This window comes from Pan troglodytes, chromosome 17, assembly GCF_028858775.2.
Source record: "Pan troglodytes isolate AG18354 chromosome 17, NHGRI_mPanTro3-v2.0_pri, whole genome shotgun sequence".
NCBI classification, from domain to species: Eukaryota; Metazoa; Chordata; class Mammalia; order Primates; family Hominidae; genus Pan; species Pan troglodytes.
In genome coordinates this window covers 58,401,187-58,421,498 of record NC_072415.2, presented here as the reverse complement: position 1 = coordinate 58,421,498, position 20,312 = coordinate 58,401,187, and the positions used below count along the sequence as shown (strand labels likewise).

At 47.4% G+C, this 20,312-nt stretch overlaps 1 protein-coding gene across 3 annotated transcripts in view; it reads left to right on the top strand.

Annotated features, from left to right (window-relative positions):
* ZBTB7C (zinc finger and BTB domain containing 7C) overlaps positions 1-20,312 on the top strand; it is a 386,806-nt gene that overhangs the window by 62,656 nt on the left and 303,838 nt on the right. For all 3 annotated transcript variants that reach the window (XM_016933665.4, XM_016933664.4, XM_054672018.2), the window contains exon 2: positions 8,245-8,469. The gene's annotated coding sequence lies outside the window, so the exon portion shown is untranslated. The remainder of the gene's footprint in view (positions 1-8,244; positions 8,470-20,312) is intronic.

Sequence of the window (20,312 nt, the reverse complement as noted above, 5' to 3'; positions counted from 1 at the left end):
CCAGCCATTGAGACAGAAGGAAGCAGCGCCCAGTGACACTCCGCTTACCCAGAGAGCAGCCTGCAAGCAACCTCTCCTATCCAGAACACAGACACAGATGGCAAAGTCAGGTAAAAGGGCCTCTGGTTAGCAAAAATGGCTAAAGCCTGGCACCTTATTTCCAAGAACACCCCTGCCCCCACCCTCACTCAAAACCCTGGGTTGCCCAGCCTTGGGGGAACCCATGTTCTGCATTAGAGGTACAGGAAGCGGCTTGAGGCAGGTGTTCTCAACCAGGGCATGACTCATGGGAGACTGACTATGAGGAAGGGGTGGATAGAAGAAGAAAAGCAGAGAGACAGAGACAAATGCTCAGCATGGCAAAGAGCCTTGTGCTGGTGGCAGAGGGTCAGCAAGACAAGGTTCAGTCATGTTCAGCATCTCAGCCCTTCAAGTGCTTTGTGGGGTGAAGCTGGGGCAGAAAGTACACACATTTTAGGGTTTGTGTCATTTGCCGATCACTTGAGGTCAGGAGTTTGAGACCAGCCTGGCTAACATGGTGAGGAAGAGAAGCATGTAAACATTAAAAGAATACTTTATGCAGTAGGTTTAAAAATCAAACACATTTTGTTGCTTAATGGGGCAATGTTCAGTTGTTCAGTTGTCTAGAAAATTGTTGTATGTGAAATATCTCACCTCTATTACTAAATGCTTATTTCCATGGGCATCATAGAGTATGAGAGCCAGATAGGACCAAGAGATCCCATAAACCCATTTTAACATTTTTATAGATCATGTAATTGAGGTTCAGAGATGGGAAATGATTTGCCCAAGGTCCCACAGCCAGATGGCAGCAGAGCTGGGCCTTGCACTTGGTTTGCCAGAGTGCAAAATGGATCCAGGAACTGGGCAGCAGGGCTGGGGCCAGACACTGCACCTCAGGCAGGATCAGCCAGACTGGGGCTGGGACCCCCTCCAGCCTCCCAGAGGTCAGAGCCAAGGCCTTGTGGGGATACTGGGGGACCTGAAATACCTGCCAAGGAGCATGCTGAAGAGACAGAAATATACTCCTGAAATACCTGCCCAGGAGCATGCTGAAGAGACAGAGTGGGATGGAGGTCTGGGGGTGTGGGGGGCGGTGCTGGTATGCCAGGAAAGCACAACAGAAGTGCGCAGAGCACCTTGGGGGGTGGGCATTTGGGAGTCGGGTGAACATGCCCAATTCCTAAGTGAATTCTGAGGCTGCTGTTCTAGAAGAGTCCACCTCTACGCATGTCAGAAACCAGTTTGAAAGGTAGCTGATAGCCCTGAAATAGGAAACAAAGAAGAAAATGCCAAGCACTCCTAGTAATCCTGCAGGAACCAGCTCCTGGAGTCTGATTTTTGCTTTCTATTTCCTGCAAGAAAGGGCTCCAAACCCAGCCTGTCCAGTGCACACCTACTGCAGCTTCTTACTGAACAGCTATCCACAGACTTCCTATTTTTACCCTTAATAACTGTAAGCTCGGGGTTACCAAGGTCTTCCTGTTGCTATAGTGAGAGGTGATAGCACCAGCCTTCCAAAGCGCTGGACCCTTGGCTTAGAGGAAAAACAGAATCTGGGTTGCTTTATTTTTGGGTTTGACTGAGAAGATTTAATGCACCATTTTGCAGCCTTTGCAACAATGGCAGTTTGTGCTTAAAATACAGAAAACCTCCATAACAAAGAATAACTGGCGATTTTGAGGAGTGGACATCAGAGAGTATATAGAAGATAAATTTTAAATTACAAAAATGGCACAACTTCTTCCAGAAAATCCAGAGAATGACAAATAAATAAAAACACATGTCGTTACATTACCACAGCACAACCTTCATGGTCCTCATGACTTATCAGCTTTCCTAAACCTGCATTTGGCGGTGTTGAAGACATAGTATCCGTATAACTGGTAGTCTGCTTTTTGAGTTAATATGCTATAAGCATTCTTCTGTGTTGCTGCATTATCTCAATAAGCATTATTTTTATTGGTTGGCTAATGTCATAATTTCATAAAGCATTCTCCTACTTTTCCTCTTTGTCTCTTGAATCCACACTTGATCTCCATTATACCATCTTTGTCTAAATTCTACTCCTTCTCTGTTTTGGATAACTGGCTGGCCTTGTCCCTGTCTCCCTTTTTTTCCCCCTTTCCCCTTCCCCTCACCATACATGTGCCAGGACATCCTCCACTCTGCAGCCTGGCTAATCAGAAGGTGATCCCAGACCAGTGGCATGGGCATCCCCTGGGAGCTTGTTAGCAATGCAGGATCTTGACTCCACCTGGGACCTACTGAACAGCACCTGCATTGTGACAAGATCCCAGGTGATTCATAAGCACGTAGAAGTTTGACAAGCACTGATTTAAAACACACTTCCCGGCCACGTGTGGTGGCTCATGCCTATAATCCCATCACTTTGGGAGGCTGAGGTGGGTGGATCACTTGAGGTCAGGAGTTCAAGACCAGCCTGGCCAACAAGGTGAAACCCCGTCTCTACTAAAAATACAAAAATTAGCCGGGTGTGGAGGTGTGTGCCTGCAATCCAGCTACTCAGAAGGCTGAGGCAGGAGAATAGCTTGAACCTGGGAGGTGGAGGTTGCAGTGAGCCGAGATCGTGCCACTGCACTCCAGCCTAGGTGACAGAGCCAGACTCCATCTCAAAAATAAATTTAAATAAATAAATAAATAAAACACACATCCCCATGGCTCCAGGGTAGAAGCCCCACTCCTAGCCAGGTGCATAGCCTGCTGAGTAAAGACCAAAGCAGGTGGGGGAGGGAGTGCAGAGGGAAGGGGATAGGCCAGTGGAACAATCTGCAGGTGGCAGGCAGCTGTGGGCCAGGAAGTTTAGAGAGGTTGGGAGAGAGGAGGGGGCCTGTTAAGGAAGTTCCAAAATCCAGATCGGCAGATGATGCAGATTGAAAACTGGGAGCCCAACAGGCTATTAGGGGAAGGGGTGTGGGCGTGGGCAGCACATCCACCACTCCCGACCCACTCCTGTTTCATAGATGAAGAAGCCAGGGCACAGAGAAATTAAGTTGCTTACCCAAGGTCACACAGCTAATGGGTGGTGGAGCTGGGATACAAACCTGATTCCAGAGCCCACATTTCTTAACCAGCCAGCAATGCGGCCTCCAGAGTGTGGGCTAAATATAGGAGGAAGAAAGGAATAGAAGGATGTTAAGTTCCTACAATGAGCAAGTACTTTTTTATTTTATTGCGTTTAATATTTACAACAGCCTTTGGGTGTGGGTATTATTACTCTATGTTATAGATGAGGCAGGAATTTGCCCAGGGACAAATTCCTCTCACTGTTCATGGTGGGGACAAACACAGGGCAAATCTTAGATGTTTTTCCTCAATCCTTAAAATTAGGAAATGCTAGGACTAGAATACCTTCTAGAGGGTGCTAGAAGGTACTGTAAAATGATGCAGTTAGATCTAATACCTTCTAGTAGTAGAAGGTACCTGGCTTAACATTTAATCTAACCGCATCATTTTACAGTTAAGGAAACTGAGGCCCAGAGAGCTCAAGCAACTTACCTAAGGTCGCACAGCCAGCTGGTTACAGATCCAAGACTGACTGATTCAGTGCTGTTTTCTCGATGCTGGGCTGTGTTTGTACGTGGTGGCCTGAGCGTCCTGGGTCTCCTTGGAGCACTGCCAGGCCAGCCAGCAGGTACTGTCGGGTCACTAAGTATGAATTCAGCCTTAAACGTAGGCTGGAGGATGCAAAGGATGAAACTCCAGTAAAAAACAATGAACTTATTTTATATCTGCTTGCTGTTAAAAAATCCAGGCAATGTAGAAGTGTGTCCGGCAACACTTGAAAGCACCTCCCTCCCTCCTGGCCCTCTCCATTCCACTCCCCAGGGGTAGCCACTTAACAGCGCTGTCTCCAGTGGCTCCTTAATTTTCCTGCCAGCCGTTGGGTTGTGTAGGATCCATGCCACAGCAAGGCTATTTTTAACAAGCATCCTAGGCTTCAGGGGGTTGAGGAGGGGAAGAAAAAAATATTCCATTTGTATATTTTTAATCCATACACATTTGAGCAGGCAGTGGCTTTCCCGTCCCTCCTGCCGAGGGTTGTGGGGAATTGATTAGACTCTCTAGGTGCAGGGTAATCCTTTCTCTTCCCCTAACAAGGCTGGAGGGCCAGGGAGGGGTTCGGGCGATGTTTCTGGGGACGATGGCCGTCTCAGCTGGCTGCCTCCCGATCCTGCCTGCCCCCAGCCCTGTCCCTCCTGGCAGCCTTGAAAATCCTGGCTGGGTCTCCTGTGGCAGAGAAGGCCTGGGAACCTGACTCTTTGTGCCAAGCTCATATTTAGAAATGTCTCCAGCCAGACGTTGGCATCGGTCCCACTTGGGCTCTGGGCAGGGGGTGCAGTCACATGTGCTGCCTTTGAGTGGGCAGCTTCTGAGTGGGCAGCAGCCCACTTTGAATATAAACACAATCCCTTTATGCAGATGAGCTGGCATGGGAACCTGTGCTCCTGGGCACTGGGAGGGGGCAAGCTCTGGTAGACAGTTGGGAGAGGGAAGAAAGATGTCACAAGGCTTAGACTGGGAAATATGATGTCGGGGGAGGGGTCCCAGCTCCCTGATCCCACCAGCCCCTATCCAGTTTCTGCACCTCTTTCCTGGGTGCCCAGGGCACTGTCCCTGCCTGAGCCCCACAATGGCCCTGATAGACCTTTCTTTTCCTTTCTACATCATGCATTCCCCAGTCTGTGGAACGAGAGTGAGGCCTTGGAGGGAGGCCCCCCACCAACGGCAGGGTTTCTCTCCATCTCCCCCTCAACATCTCCAGATCACACTTGTAAAATGTGGCCCTGGATGTCACCATCTCTGAGGGCTCTTTCAGCATTGACAGTGAATCATTCCACAGTTTCTTGCTCATTTTGTGTTCTTTTCCATGACAGTGCATGATGATGGGTGAATTAGACCAACTGATCCCGGCTTTAAATAGTAGGCCTCTAAGGTAACAAGCGGCATGCTGTAGCCCTGTGAAAACTCTCCTTTCTTTTACAACAGCTCCTTTAAGGACAGTCATTCACTCATGCCTCATATATTTAATGAGCACCTACCAAGGGCAGGCCCTGTGCTGTCACCAGCCCTACAGTGGCGAATAAGACCTATCTCGCTGATGGGTGACGGGGTAGGAGCCTGTCCACTCTCCTCAGATCACACCTCTGCAGGTCTTCCCTGGGGACTGAAGTGAAATTCAGCTCCCTGGAGAGGAGGCTGCTTTTCTGCAGCTAAATCTTCAGAGAGAATCCAAATGCAGCCACAGGCCTTGCCTCCTACAGCCTGAGACCGAGCCAGGGCTACATCCTCAGGCCCCTGGCAGTTCCACCTCTCCTTATCCTATCCTTCCTTCCTCTGCCCACATCTCCGGGGGAAAAGAGCTCCAAGAAGTAGTCAAGAAGGCTGAACAGATATTGTCTTTGTATCTCCTGGGAACAACATGATAAATCCAAAATCACAGAATGGATGGATGGAGGGGTAAATAAACAAGTGAGCAAACGAATGAGGAAACAAACAGAAACTCAGTTCCAGCTCCAAAGGAACTGAAAATTCAGATGAAAAGAAATGGCTTGTAGAGTGGTGGCACTGTGGTACTGAAGGGGGCCCTTGGGAACAGACTCACCTCCTTCTTTTATGAGAAAGGGACCGCAGGCTCAGAGGAGAGGGGCTGCCGCAATGCCTGTGACAGAGTGCAGAGGTCAAAGGATGGTGAGATCACCCAGGGTGGTGAGATCCAGAACCGAGTGCAAGGCTGCCCTAAGTGTCCCTTGTCCTTGGAAAAAATTGCCTTTTCATATGGTTGGGAGTGGACGGTGCAATTTTTCTTTGAGGGTTAATTGTTTTGCTGACAGCACAGATAATTAGGAATGAGAATCCCGGAGTGAGGGCGACAGCACCATCTGCTGTGAATATGTTTCAACCCCAACTTGCAGGAGAGCTTGGAAGAGCTCCTATCCTCACCCTCCCCACGCCAACAAAAATGAATGTGCTGTAGCTGTTTGCCTCTGGGGCCACAGCTGCCAGGTGACCTGCAGCCAGTCGGGGCGTGATGGTGACTGGCTTCTTAAGAGTGTAGTTTCTTCTCCTTCCCCCATGGCATCTTCTGCACATAGCAGGGCTCACTGAAAGTCCCAAGGCTGAATGAGGATCCATGGACAGCCTGGGACAAAGAGCGATGATGCCAGGGGCAGATTTTCTGTTCTTCCCTGAGCCTGAAGTCTGGAGATCTAGTCTTCTGTTGACTAGAGGTGGGCACTTGGGGCTGCACTGAGCTACATGGCTGCCATTAAGGTTTGAAGTTATTTTCCTGCCAAACTCTATGGATCTGCTACCTACCCTGGGTTTCCTGGCCTTTGGCCTATGTTACTTGTTCCAGAAGGAGGTTGGCCCTGCCTTTCCTTGCTAAGTAGGAATGTCCTAGGTTGTGAGTTTCTCTATGTCATGAGAAGAGCTGCTTTGGAATCAAGCAGAGAATCCCATTGTCCAGGAGCAACTGAGATCTTTCGTCAAATGGGCAGACTTCTATGAGTTGTTTTCATTTTTATTATTTAAGAATATATTCCACACATAGAGTATATGAAATGTATATGTGCCTTTTGGAGATAATAGTTGTTTTGCTCTTTCGAAGGGGCTTCTAACCTCTGTTGCTTTGCAGAGAAGTGACTTGGAGCGTGAGCTGTAGAGGGCCAAGTTGCTGGGAGGCTCAAGGTCAGCCTAGCCTCTCCCAAAGCAGTGGCTGTTTATCGCAGCCAATTTCTTTGTGCCTGAGCTGCTCCTGTTAACTAGGAGCCTCCACATTCTTGTCTTTCTTATTTATCACTCTATTATCTCTGTGCTTTCTCCTCTTCGACCCTCCTATGAGGGAAGAATCCAAAGGCATGATTGTTCTCCTCTTCTCCCCATCCCCCCATAGCAGGACAAACAGGCCAATGTCCCCCTCCTCCTTCCCATTCCCACTCATCCCCCACCCCTGAGGTGACTTGGAAGGAAGATGAAATTAACCTAGGGCCAGGGAGCTTGCTGGAAAGAATGATAATTGGCTGTTTCATTTACTTACTGTGTGATCTTTAGCAAGCTTCTCAACCTCTCTGTGCATCTGTTTCCTAATCTTTCAAACACCCCTCCACAGAGCTACTGAGAAACTAAATGGATCCCCAATGGATGCAAAAGCAGCTTGAAGAGAGTCTAATCATTATATATGTGTCCCTTCCTTCTTTTGCCACTCTCACTCCTATCTCTGGGGCTTCCCCTTGTCTGCAATGCTGGGTGTCCTGATGGATGTTCTTCGTCTGCCACAGTCTCTTCTCAGCAATGGCCCACTGAGGCCTGGAGGAGCCCATGGTTGGGGTGGAGCTGAGAGTCACAGCCAAGTGGGCACCCCAGGAGCCTACTCCTTTCACCCCGAAAAGCTGGGGGCTGTGCCTGCTCAGAGATGCAGGGCTGTAGCCACCTTGGACTTGTCCGGAGATGGGCAGACCTCCAGGCTGGGGCAGGCTGCTTCAGCCAGAAGGACTTTGGCCCCTCCTGACACAGCATAAGGCACAATCTTGGCTATGAAATGTGATGGCTCTGTGGAGCCAGTGTCTCTGTTCCTCATCCCAGCAAGGTTTGTGTTTCCACTTTTGTCTCTCACTCTGAGATGACGAACTATGAAAAGATGTTCATCATCAGCCATAGGTGGGGTGTCCTACCTGGACCCCCCCCCCCAACAAACTACAGAACACCAGAAGCCTTGCTTGGGAGATCTGGGATAGAAGAGTTAAGGAATGTTCCACATAAACATGTCCTTGCACTTCTATATACATCTCACATGTGAGAACATGCATTTCCTTTCTCTTTCCTGGGGTGATGGAACAGCGTGAGGTTCTGTTGGTCAGTCTGGGCTAAACTCTGAATGATGGCTAGGGTTTGGATGCAGGATTAGAAGGTGAGTCTTTCAGGCAGATGAAATGAAATATGCTGAGGTAAGAAAGGAATGAAGGGCGTGTGTGTGCATGTGTGTGCGGTGTGTGTGTGTGTGTTGAGGCCTGGGCGTGGGTTGGTGGGCAGGACACTGTCAGTGAAAACCCTGGACGAGATCGAGTTGGTATAGCCATGAAGAATTGCAGGCCCTAATAATAAAGAGAAAGAGAAGGATGGCTAGAATTTTCGAGAACAGCTAAAACCTGGACATGTGTTTCTGGCCCTGGTAGGTGATGGAGCCCTCTGTTCTTCCTGCAGATCCCCTCTGAGCAGCTGGGAGCTCAGAAGCTCTGTCCAACCCTGAGGAGTGGGTCAGCCACAAGAGCAAGAAGTGATGGCGTGGAGTCCACCCAGGGCCTGAGGCATGAGCAGAATCCACACCCATTAGACCTGGAGCCTGGGCGTTTGGGGCTGCACTGCTGGGGAGATCCAAGAAGAATCAATGCTTTGGCCCCTGGTGACATGTACATGGTGTAATGACAGGTAATGAACATGAGGCTTGTCTATCCTTTATGAATGATATGGCAGGTAGGAGAATATATCAGCTTGCAGTAAGCATAAAATGTCAACCTGTGGGAAGATAACTATGCAAACAAAGCACACTAAGGCCTGATAAGATGATAGATGGATGCTTTATAGTTATTAGTTTCTGCCCCATGTGCTTGCTGGAGCCAAGCACTGGAAGATTTAGCATTAGATGGGTTCACTTCCTATGCCTTATGGGAAGGCCTGATGCCTTTATGGACATAGCATGTCGTATTTGAGGAGCTCAGAGTAACAAATCAAGAAGTCATTATTCCCCATCAGCTTCTGTGGGAAACAGGGAGTTCATGCCAGTGGAGAAACAGAGGGAGCGAGAAGTGAAGAAGCTCTTTCATCGTGTCCATGATGTGTGAGGAATAGACCTGGAGACCTCAGTGGTTGGGAAGCCTTTAGGTCTGGTTCAGATATGTCAAATGACAGGTGTGGTGATGGATGAGTCCTGCTTGTTAAAAACAGAAGGCTTTTTGTCTTCCCATTCTTTCAAGAATGCCCAGGCAATTAGCAGATGATCAAAGGTGGATGAGGTAATGAGTAGGGGTCTGGAGAGGACAGTAGGGGCCTGTCAGATACCTTGGGTCTAGCAGTTGATTCAGGGAAGTCAGCCAAGCCTGGAAGCATCAAGCAAGTCTCTAGGGCCTAGAAGGCAAGGCCTTGAGACTAGAAGGACAGGGGCCAGCCAGTAGGCTGGAGACCCCAAAGGTGGGTTCTGATCCAATGGCACAGCCTGTTCCCATGGATTTTCTGGTCTTTGCTGTGTGCGTCATATGAGGTACCACCCTGGCAACTTCCACCGTGGGGAAAATGGTAGGCTGGGGTGGAGGCAAAAATAGCTTGGGGCCTTGGGAAACTGACCAAGGCAAGGGGAGAAGGGCCAGTGGCCTGGGGCAGGAGGCCCAAGAGGGTGTGGTAAATTCCTTTTCAGTACAGGCCAGTGTCAGGGTCCCCAGGGTCAGAGCCAAGGGATGGGGAGGAGCAGAACATTAGGACTTCTGGGTGGCCTTGTTCTAAATTAGGCAGAAAGGATAAGTTGAAGAAGGAATCTAGAAAGCTGAGCCCAGCTCTAGGAAGTGGATCAACCAAAGGTGCTAGGTGGGCTCGGAACTGAACTCCTGTCTATATAAGGAAATGGAGAAAGAATTGAGCTCCAGGGTCTCTGGCAAGGGGTAGTCAGGGACTGGCTATGACTGGAGGGGCTGAGCTAGGGAGCTGGCTTAAATATGACCTGTATGTACTGGCCCTAGGCTATCCGCAGACCCCACCTCTCAGTGGGGCAAGTGGTCTGTACTTCTTGGACTTGGTTGGGGACCTGGGCAGGGCTGAAGCTGGGGAGCATCTTGGGGGACTGGGTAGGGGCAGAAAATATCCAATCCTGGAGGTAGGTGGGTGAGGACTTTCAAGTTTGTAGTCTTAGGAGGCTAACGGGCAACATGCCTCCTGATGAAGACCAGAAAGAGCCAAGGACTGGGTCTGTCAAACGCTCTTCTCCTATGTTACCAATGTTTACTGATTACCTGTTGTGCACCGGGCACTGTGCTTACTGCCAGAAATGCAGAGAATGAGCTGCAGTTTGCTTCCACGGGAGGGAGTGTGGAGCCTGGTCAGGCCTCTGGAGGCTTCAAGCTTCTATCTTCAGAAACAGGGACGATACTATCTCACTCATAGACTAGTGGGGAGAATTAAATAAAATAAAACATGTAACACACTTAGGACAGCAGCTGGCACCATAATAAGTGATCGGTACATTTAGCTGGTTTCCGTGATTCTGCTTTTGGAGAAGCTCACAGTCTGGCGGGGGTGAGAGCCAGGAAGGCTGGGAGAAGTGCCTTCTAACTTCCAGGGATTCTGACTGCTAACAGGGTTGGGGGCCTGGGCTTTGAAAACTGGTTATCAGAATTTCTCTGGCCACAGAAAATGTGGTTTTAGGTGGACCCTACCACTCGGAAATGGTGACTGCATTTAAGTGCTTTGGCAGTTGCTGGGCACACAGAAAGACTGGAGGCAGGAGGGGTGGGTCCAGGAATTTAGAGAAGTGTTGAGAAAAAAGGACATTCTCCGAATGCTTGGAGAGTCTTGACTCCTTGTCTTCCAACTCAAGGGGAGGGGTGTGCAAGAAGCCAAGGCAAGACTTGTGACCTGGAGTGAGGTGGCCCAATAGCCACTGGGGTGGGCTTCAGATGCAAACCACGTGTGTCATTTTAAATGTGGTAGTAGCAGCATTTAAAAAAGTAACAATAAGCAAGTGAAATAAATTTTAATGATATATTTCATTTCACTCAGTAGGTCTAACATATTATTTTAACATGTAATCAGCATAAAAATTATGAATGAGATATTTTACATTCTTTTCATACAAAGTGTTTGAAGTCTACAGTGTATTCTGTACTTATAGCACCGTCTCAGTTTGGACCAACCACATTTCAAGTTGGCTAGTGGCAACTGTGTTGGATAGCACCAATCTAGACTCTAGAATATCTTGCCAAGGAGCACCCAGGGGCCAGGGGTATCCTGAGCTAGATATCAGGATTTACTATGAAATGTCTATAATGAATCCCTGGGGACATTCTCTTGAATAATAAGAGATATCTTGAATCACTTATTCTAGATGGTGACTTATGTTCTCTGGAACCAGCCCTGACTCCAGGTCTCAGCAACTGGATTCAGGACTCTGCCGCTTGCTGGGTCTAGGACCTTCAGGCGGTTCCGGAAGGTCTCTGAGCCTCAGAAGCTTCCCTGAAATTGGAACTAATAAATTCTATCTTGCTAGGTAACTATGAGGACTAAATAAAATAATGAATAATTGCCCCGTGACACTCAATTTCAACAAATAATTCTTTTTATTTTCCTAAATCAAATAAAAACAAATTTGGGTTTTCTTATTGGCTAAGTTTGGCAGAAAGTTTCCTAATTGGCATTTCTGTAGTTCTGTCTCCACTCTCCCTTTGCATGAGAACTGGGCCACTTTGCAGGCCAGCACAAATAAGGAGGGGTGAGGCCTGGGTCTTAGCCCCTGGTGGTGACAGCTGCCTGTGGTGACCCTTTATCCAGACCTGTGTGGTCAGCTGGAGGAGGCAGGCCCCTGCAGCCAGCTGGTGCTCTATCTATGCCAGCTCTGCCACAGGGGAAGCTGGAGTGCCCAGGCCACCATCTCTAGGGGGCCGACAGCACCCAGGCACTGCACTCCAGTGGAGTGAGGGTTGCCAGCCACTCCAGGTCCCAAGTCATCCCACCTCTCTTGGGACCCAACCCAGGGATCCTTCTCTAAAAGCTCCATGTCCTTCATCCCTCTGTCTCCTGCCTCCCAGCCTCAGTCTTTGAAACAAACGCCTGTTCCTACCTTACCATGTCCCCTTGCTTTTCCCAGAAAGAAAAATTCAAATAACTTCCCCTTAGGGTAGGGAGTTCAGATCTTATTGTCACGAAATATGGCTGTTCTTTTTGGGACTGGAGGGAGTACACATTTTATTGTCCTGTGAATGGCAGCTCTGGCCACTGCCCTATGCCCAGCCCCATCTGAAGAATGAGTTAAATAGCTCTCTGGGATTTTTCTGAGCCTCAAATGAGATAGTGTATGTGAAGGTCCTTTATAAAGTTATCAAATGTTATTGAGACTCTTAGTTCCCTACCTGGGGGTGTTTTCTGGTCTGGGAGCTGGATTTGAGGCTGCAGATTTGATTTAAAAGATGCCCCTTCTCTTGGCATCTCATGGCAGATGGTGCTGCCATAGGACTCAACTAGGTGTTCCCACGAGGTGCTCCCCCTAGGTGCTCTATCCCCCGGGGTGAGTGCCTCTGAATTAACCCCTTGCCTCCTGTTCTCCTTTGGGAGAGGGGAAGGATCTGGGTGTTGGTGGCAGCAGTAGGTTTCCCTGACATCTTTACTTTCCCTCAGCCTGTTGTGTGTGTGGGGTCTCTAGCCAATCCTCCTGAGTTTGGAATCCACCTAGATTATTGTGAGAGCTCATAATCCATCCTTCCTGGGACTTGGGAGCATGCCATGGATCTAAGTAAGTCCTGTAGGTCCTTCTTGCCTCCCTGGCTTGGGTCTGGTGAGGATTCTGTGATAGGGAATGGGGGCTCCAGGCAAATCCCATGTCCTCTGGGCCTGGCGTGGAGGAAGTAGGATCAGGAGGTGCAGGTGGGTGACATGAAAAGTAACTGGGCTTAAGCTGCACTGGAATCAGGGCAAAGTCTGCAGGATAAATGGAAATTCTCTGGTCCTGGGCATTGAGACAGTGTTTTCAAGGTTGGGTCCACATTTGACTGTGTGTGGTTGGGTTAATGGGCCTTTGATGCTCGCCGCAGTGGTATTTGGGTCACTCGTGTTGCTGCCTGCTTCTCTAGACTGGAGAGCCCCCGCCCCCTTTAGCAGCTGGCTGCTGCTTCCTGCTGGCTCTCCTGGGCCCCAAGCTCTCAAGGCTGTCACGAATCCTAAAAGAGTCCTTCAAACCAGTGTCACTGTGACTTAACATCTATTTCAAAAGATGATCTATGCCACATTTGGAGGACAATGCAGAGGGGGGTGTCACAAACTCAAGCACATTTGGATAAGGTTATTGACCTGGCTTTTTCTTAGTTTGCTATGTGACCCAGTGCAGTTCTTTTAAGTTCCCCAGACCTTAATGTTCTCCTCTATTAAATGGGCATGAGAGTCTGTACTGCAATGATTTAATCCTGTTTCCAGGTGTACATGCACTCTAAAAGTAAAAGGTGCTGTGGATCTTACTTGCTAAAGATTTGAGAGAATTATGGCAACACTCTTTCCTCACCGAGTCTGGCAGTGTATAAATTCTGTTTCTTTAAAATTAGTCTCTTTATTGCTTCCTGGGAGCCCAGGGGGAACAGCTTCTGCTATATCACCTTAAGTTTTGCAGCAGGGAGAGGAAGAAAGCTACATTGCCCTTGACTGACAACCTTCATATGAGTATTTAACAATTTTAATTTTTCATGATTCTTCTGATAAAAATAGTACCCGACTAAAAACAAATACATTTGTATTTTCCATCTCCTTAATTAGTTTCTAATTTGGGGGTTCTTATTAGCTTAAAATCATCTTGCTGAAATGGTCCTTGGATGAAAAAAAAAGTGAAAACCACAATCAATTCTAGAGAGATCTTACTATTTAATTATGCTGATTGGAGCACTAGAGACCCCTGGTAAAACGAACCTCTCAGAATAAGCTTGATTTGTGTAATTTGGTTTTTAAAAATTTGGGATGCATATTTATCATGTTCGACTATGTGTTGTTGCTCTCCTTGAGATTCTGACTTGTCTTGTAAGAGATGAGGGGAGGAAGCCATGGACTGTTGAGACCCTGGGACTTTAGCTAAGCCCATGGAGTCACTGGTAGGGGCTGGCCTGGAGGGAATACGAGGTCCCTGGCTTGCCTGGTAATTGGAAAATGGCTTTTCTTAAAAAAAAAAAAAAAAAGCAAAGGAGAGGTAAAAGGTCACCAAAAAACAGACTAGGAAAGGGTAAACTGATAGAATTTTGGAACTGAATGGTAGGAGAGCATCTTCCATGAAATCCTAGAAAATTAGCAAATCCTGGATTATAGATGTATTTAGAACCAAATTCTAGAATATAATATAACTTTGGAGACACTGGGAAGACCTAGTTGCTCAAAAAGATGTGCCTCCTGCCATCCAAACCCCCAAATCAATTTATGCTTTGCTACAAGTGGGACAGCCAGCTGCCATGTGAAAGGGAGGACACTGCACCAACCATAATGTTTTCTTGCCATGAAGCTGAAGCTAATGCTGATAAAGTGATAGCTCTAACTACCAATTTATACCCGAGCCAAGGACTTGTGGAAGGCCATCACCAAGTTCAGACCAGGGGGGAGCTTCCCAGGACCAGTAACCTTATTTCTTTCTCTAACGTGACTGATGTTCAGGGGGAAAAGGGGATGAGGAAGAGGGAATTGTTATAGACTTAGAGAATCTTAATAGATGCACCAACCAAATGCAATCGATGAGTCTTGTTTGAATCCTGATTCAAGCCAACCTACTATAGAAGGATATATTAGAGAGAATTGGGTTAAATATTAAGGAATTAGTGTTAATTTTTTAGGATGTGTAATGCTGTGACAGTGTTATATACTGAAGTAAATTCAGACAACATGATATGATGTCTAGAATTTTCTTCAAAATATTGCAGAAAAAAATTTCAGAATAAAAGATTTTAGTGAACAACATACACAAACATTTTGTGTCTCTTTGAACATTTCAGTGATTAAAAAAAGAAGTGGAAATGTTCCTACTAGCTGGCTGAGCCCTGAAATTTCACCATTAGAGCTTTGTTTATCTAGCTTAAGCCTTTCTATGCCAATAATATACAGCTTGTCCTGGGAGCGTGGTTTACCCTTCGGGAAAGTGACAGTACAGAAGAACATTTCCTCAGTATAGAATATGGTAGGGTCACATGCAAAAAGATTTCAGGGTAAGGCAAGTTTGGAGAAGGCTGCACTGAACTAAGCCAAAGAGATTTCTTCAGAGCCTTGGTGATGCTAATATACACTGTACCTCTTGGACGCGGATGGGCTATCGTAATGCAGTGTGCCCCAAAATTATTTGTTATGTGCTTCAAAGGAAATAGAAACTTTGAGTCCCTCCAAGGAAAATCAGAATAAAGTTAGAATCCTGGGTTCCAGAACTGTTTCTGGTTACTCACTAGTCATTGGGCAGCCACTCAGATTCTATGCTGCACGAGCCTCAGTTTTTCTATCTGTAAAATGAACTTAATATCACTTGCCGCCTACCTCACAAGAATGTGACATGGCTTTGTATAGCATAAAGCCCAAGATCGAAGGATAAGTTGTGTGATTATTATTTGGTACCATTTTCTGAGACTTTGGTCCACAAACATTTCTTGGTGGCTCATGCAGCATGGCTCTGTCTGCAAGGTGCCGTCTAAGACACAGAGGTGGGAAGACAAGTTCCCTGTCCTTCAGGAACTCATGATGGAATTGGGGAAGCAATGAAAATACACAGGGATGGGGGCTAGCAAAGCCTTCTGGCCCCCGGGACAAATGAGTGGTTCAGGTTCAGAGGAAAGGGGGATCACTCTTGGCTGGGGTGGTGTGCAAAGGCCACCTGGAGGAGGGAACCCTTGACCTGAAAGTGTGGGGCAGATTTAGATGGGCTCTCCCTTTGTTGGTTATGGATCACTCGGTTGGAACACTGCCCTTGCCTCCGCACGCCCACATTCTGCAGCTGAGCACATAAACCTTGTTTGGATTTCGATGCTATCTGACTTTGGGGGCCCAAGTCCTCCCTGTCCGGAGCTGGGGTAGATGCTCCCCCTGCCCAGCCCTCACAGCCACTCCCATCTTCTCTTCCATTCTGTCTCCACCCCCTTTTCTTCTTCCCACCAGGACCCAGCAAGGCTGGGATTACTCATCCTGCCCACACTCACTCAGTCCTGCCCTCTCTTTTCATTTTTTTTTTTTAAATACAGAAACCACTGGGACAAAGCAACAAAATATGACTCAGACACCCAAGCCTTCATGTGGAAATGTTTATCATCATCATCATCATCATCATCATCATCATCATCATCATCATCATATCACTTCTTAGGGCAGTGAGGGATGACAAACTCTAATGGAAACATTGGAAAAGGCTGGCAGTGGTGACTTGAGTGGAGGTGAGGGGATCTGAGGCACACCATGAAGCTGGCCCGGTTTCTTGGGTGCAGAGAGCTGTTTGGGGGCACTGACTCGCCTCACTGAGTGTGCATAGAGTTATTCACGATGTGAACAGCAGGCAAGAGCTCATGCTACCTAAAAGTCCACATCATCCTTTAATTTGTACAGCAGAAATTAAAGAGAAGGCCCTAGAAAAGGATGGCACTGTGGTGGAGACCTCAACAAGTTACATCCCGTGCCCAGGTGCCCTGCTGTGGGCCATGCCAGGATTTAAAGACATGCTGGGGCATGCCCTGTCCTCAAGAGCCCTAGACAGAGCTCAGCTCCCTCCGAGCTTGTTAGAAGGCTACGCATAAGCTATTGCCAGTACTGATATTTTGGGAAAGGACTTACTCAGTGCCTGGCACAGAGTTGACCCCCACTGTGGACTAGCACAGCAACCACAGAACCTCAGCTTTGAGCTCAGAGAGCCCTGATGTTGAGTTCTGGCTCTGCCACTCGGGGAAGGTGACACAGTCTCCCTGAGCCTCGCTGTCCGCAAGTATAACATGGGGAAAGCAAATCTCCCTCCCGGGATTGTTGTAGGTGCAAAATGAGATGACATGGACAGTTCTTGATCCAGTGAGCCCTCAACAACTTTTAGGTTTTGTCCCTCCCCACTCTGCCACTGAGGAATAATAAGACATGGGGCGAGATGCACTGAGCCTCAGCTTCCTTATCTATTAAATGGAAATAGATTGCCTGTCTTACTGACCCTAAGGCGAGAGTTTAATGGACAGTGTCGGTACAAACACTTCAAGGAGTACAAAGAGTCAAACACTAAAGATGCACATATGTGTATTCATATGTGCAAACACACATACATAAACTGCACCCAGAAGACAAAAATCTCAGGGTGGAAAAATGTGTTTGCATTTTGTAGTGCAGGTGGTCTGGGAGGGCGACAGATCAGCACCAACTCTGGACTGGCTTGGGTTGTGCTTTTGGTTGTTTTACTTTCTCAGAGGTTGTTTAGTTTCCTTTCCTTCTGCAGCCCCTCAGCAGAGTGTGGCATGGGGGCAGCAGCAGCGCCTAGCTCTGCCTGTCAGCTTTGCACGCCCCTGAACATGTCACTAATCACTTCTGCAGACACAAAAATGAAGGTTAAAAAGTACCAGCAACAGGGCACAGGGGATCCAACAGGATGATGAGTTAAAGCCTTTCTGCATTGTAAAGTGGTGGTCAAATGGAAGAGGCCGCTGGGCCTTCCAAGCTCAGTGGAATAAGAGGTTTAATAATACTTGTTAATTGATCAATGTGTGCCCTGCCATTTTGGCTGCCTTTTGAGGAGATGGTGGTGATTATTTTTATATTAGAGAGAGACTTCTTAAAGAAGCCTTCTCTGACCCTGTGTTGGTTTTATGACTCAGAGAATATATCTTCTTCCAGCCCTGGTGGATAACAGTCAGGTGGCCACTGGGACTGAGACCAGCCATCCATTTACCCACTTATTCTAATTAGTTTTGTAACTCAGCACTCACTCTGGGCTTTGATTTACGGTTAATGGTTCATCTTTAAATGAACACTTGTCTGGAATCTTCCATCAGTCAATGGCTGACTTTTAGGAAGTGGCGGTATTGACCTGGCGGCCATGTAGTGAGTCCTGGAAAGTGAAATTTAATTTTTTTTTTGTGGGGCGGGGGCAGTATTTCCACTGCTTTTTCCCTACCAGGCACATCAAGAACCCTCCTCCCCTAAAAATACACTCATTTTAAGGCTACGTGGTATATGGAAAGAGTACAAGACTGTGAGTCAGGAGATAGGCGTTCCAGCCCAGCTTTGCCATGAACTCACTGTGTGCTGCCAACCACGAGACCTCCCTGGGCCCCAGGTTCCCATCTGATGGATGGGGCAGGGTTGGGAGGGGGGTTCCTCCCCTAAGCCTCTGACTTACTTTGGACATCATTTGGGCCAGCCCAACCAGGTATATAGTAGATATGGAGTAAATTTGAAAGATCTTTGTTCAAATTACAAAAATAATAACTGCTTTGTATCAGAAAAAAATAACAACATAGAAGTATTTAACTTCTATGAGAGAGTGAAGGAACTTGTGATAACACCCCTCATCACCACAGATCATCACTATCTACAATTTAGGGAATTGCTTTATCTATAGCCGGATCCACATCCGTGTCACTGTCTATATCTCTACTGTTACCATGGATCTGGAAAATAGATACATATTAAACAAAAATGGGATCAAACTAAATATTATGTTCTTCAGCTTGTGTTTTCACTTAATTTCTTTTTTTTTTTTTTTTTGAGACAGAGTCTCACTCTGTCCCCCAGGCTGGAGTGCAGTGGCGCAATCTCGGCTCACTGCAAGCTCCACCTCCTGGGTTCATGCCATTCTCCTGCCTCAGCCTCCCAAGTAGCTGGGACTACAGCACCTGCCACCACGCCCGGCTAATTTTCACCGTGTTAGCCAGGATGGTCTCGATCTCCTGACCTCGTGATCCGTCCGCCTTGGCCTCCCAAAGTGCTGGGGTTACAGGCATGAGTCACTACGCCCGGCCTCACTTAATATCTTAAAAAAACTGTTTATATATATGGCCGTAATTCTTTATAACATGGTTTTCTGTAATATGGATATAATTCATTAATCAGACAATTAATTTAACCTCATGTATGGACATCTGGGTGGTAGCAGTAACTTTTAATTGATTTGCTGTTTGGGTGCCCCCCTCCTCCTCCAATAAGGGGTCAGAGAAGAGACAGAGGGGAAGAGCATGTTCGCACAGCTGAAGCCTCCATCCTCAGCTGAGGGCCCTGCCCTCTCTCATCTCCAGCGATTCTTCTCCAAGTACTGTGGCTAAGCAATGCCAGGGTGTGGGGCATTGTACCCCCAGAGCTTTGGCACTAGGGCCAAAGCTGGGATCGAGACTGGGAACAGTGAGGAAGGCCCTGGGAGGGTGGGATGAGCGGTGGATCAAGTGTGCTCATGGCTGTGAGCTGGGGATCAGTGAGTTCACGGCAAAGCTGGGCTGGAACTCCTATCTCCTGACTCACAGCCTTGTGCTCTTTCCATATACCACATGGCCTTAAAATGAGAGTATATTTGTGAATCAAGTATGCTGGTGGGGTCCTGAGAATTTGAACACTGCGCTTAGTACAGTGTGGTTGTTCCTGGAACCACAGGGTATCAGGAGCTGGGATGATGGTGATTCGGGGGTGGGTCATGGAGCAGACGTGGGCATAGCCCTCCAGAGAAGGGCAGGCCTCGAGTGGAACTGGCCTGATTCAGGTCCCAGGCCATCCAGCCTTCCTAATCTTTTCCACGAAGAGACAGAGAGACCAGGCCACTGTGACCAGCCTGAGCAGGCTGCCCGGCAGACCGGGCTTTCTCTGTGCTCTGTTCCCTCCTCCAGGCCAGAGGCTGGTGACTCACCCTCCACTTTCTGGGCTGATGTGAGGGTGGGACCCCAGGCATGGCACCATTTGCATCCATTTTTCTGAGAAGGCAGAAGGGAACAATTTTTGGCTCTTGCACCTGCAGGACTTTGTGTTATTATTGTGTTTCCTCTTGTGTTTAGTTGGATTAGAATTTTTGAATAGGCAAAACATGAAAATCAAATGCTTTTACAGAGGTATACACTAAGATTTCTCACTCTCACCTCTGTCTTTTTCTACTCCATCCCTGCCCCTGTTGTCCCCATAGTGTTTATTTGTGCTAAAACACAGAAATTCAAGTATGTATTCTTAGTTTTCCATTTTACCCTATAAAAAATAGCCTATTGAATACTCTGTACTGCAACTTGCTTTTTTATTTCCTTAACTATACATCTTGGAAATACCTCCATATTAGTACAGAGCACTTCTTTAGTTTTCTTTCTTTTTTTTGATTGCTCTGTAGTATTCCACTATATGCATGAACAGAATTTATTTAACCAGTCCCCTATGGAGGGACCGACTTGGGTCATTTCCAATTTTTTTGCTTTTAAAAACAATTCTACAATCCGATGTCAGTCTGAACTATTTTGTTGTATGTGTGTGTGTGTGTTTAATTACAGACCACCCCAAATCTTTTTTAGAAGAAGGTAGAGGCCGGGCATGGTGACTCACGCCTGTAATCCCAGCCCTTTGGAAGGCCAAGGTGGGCA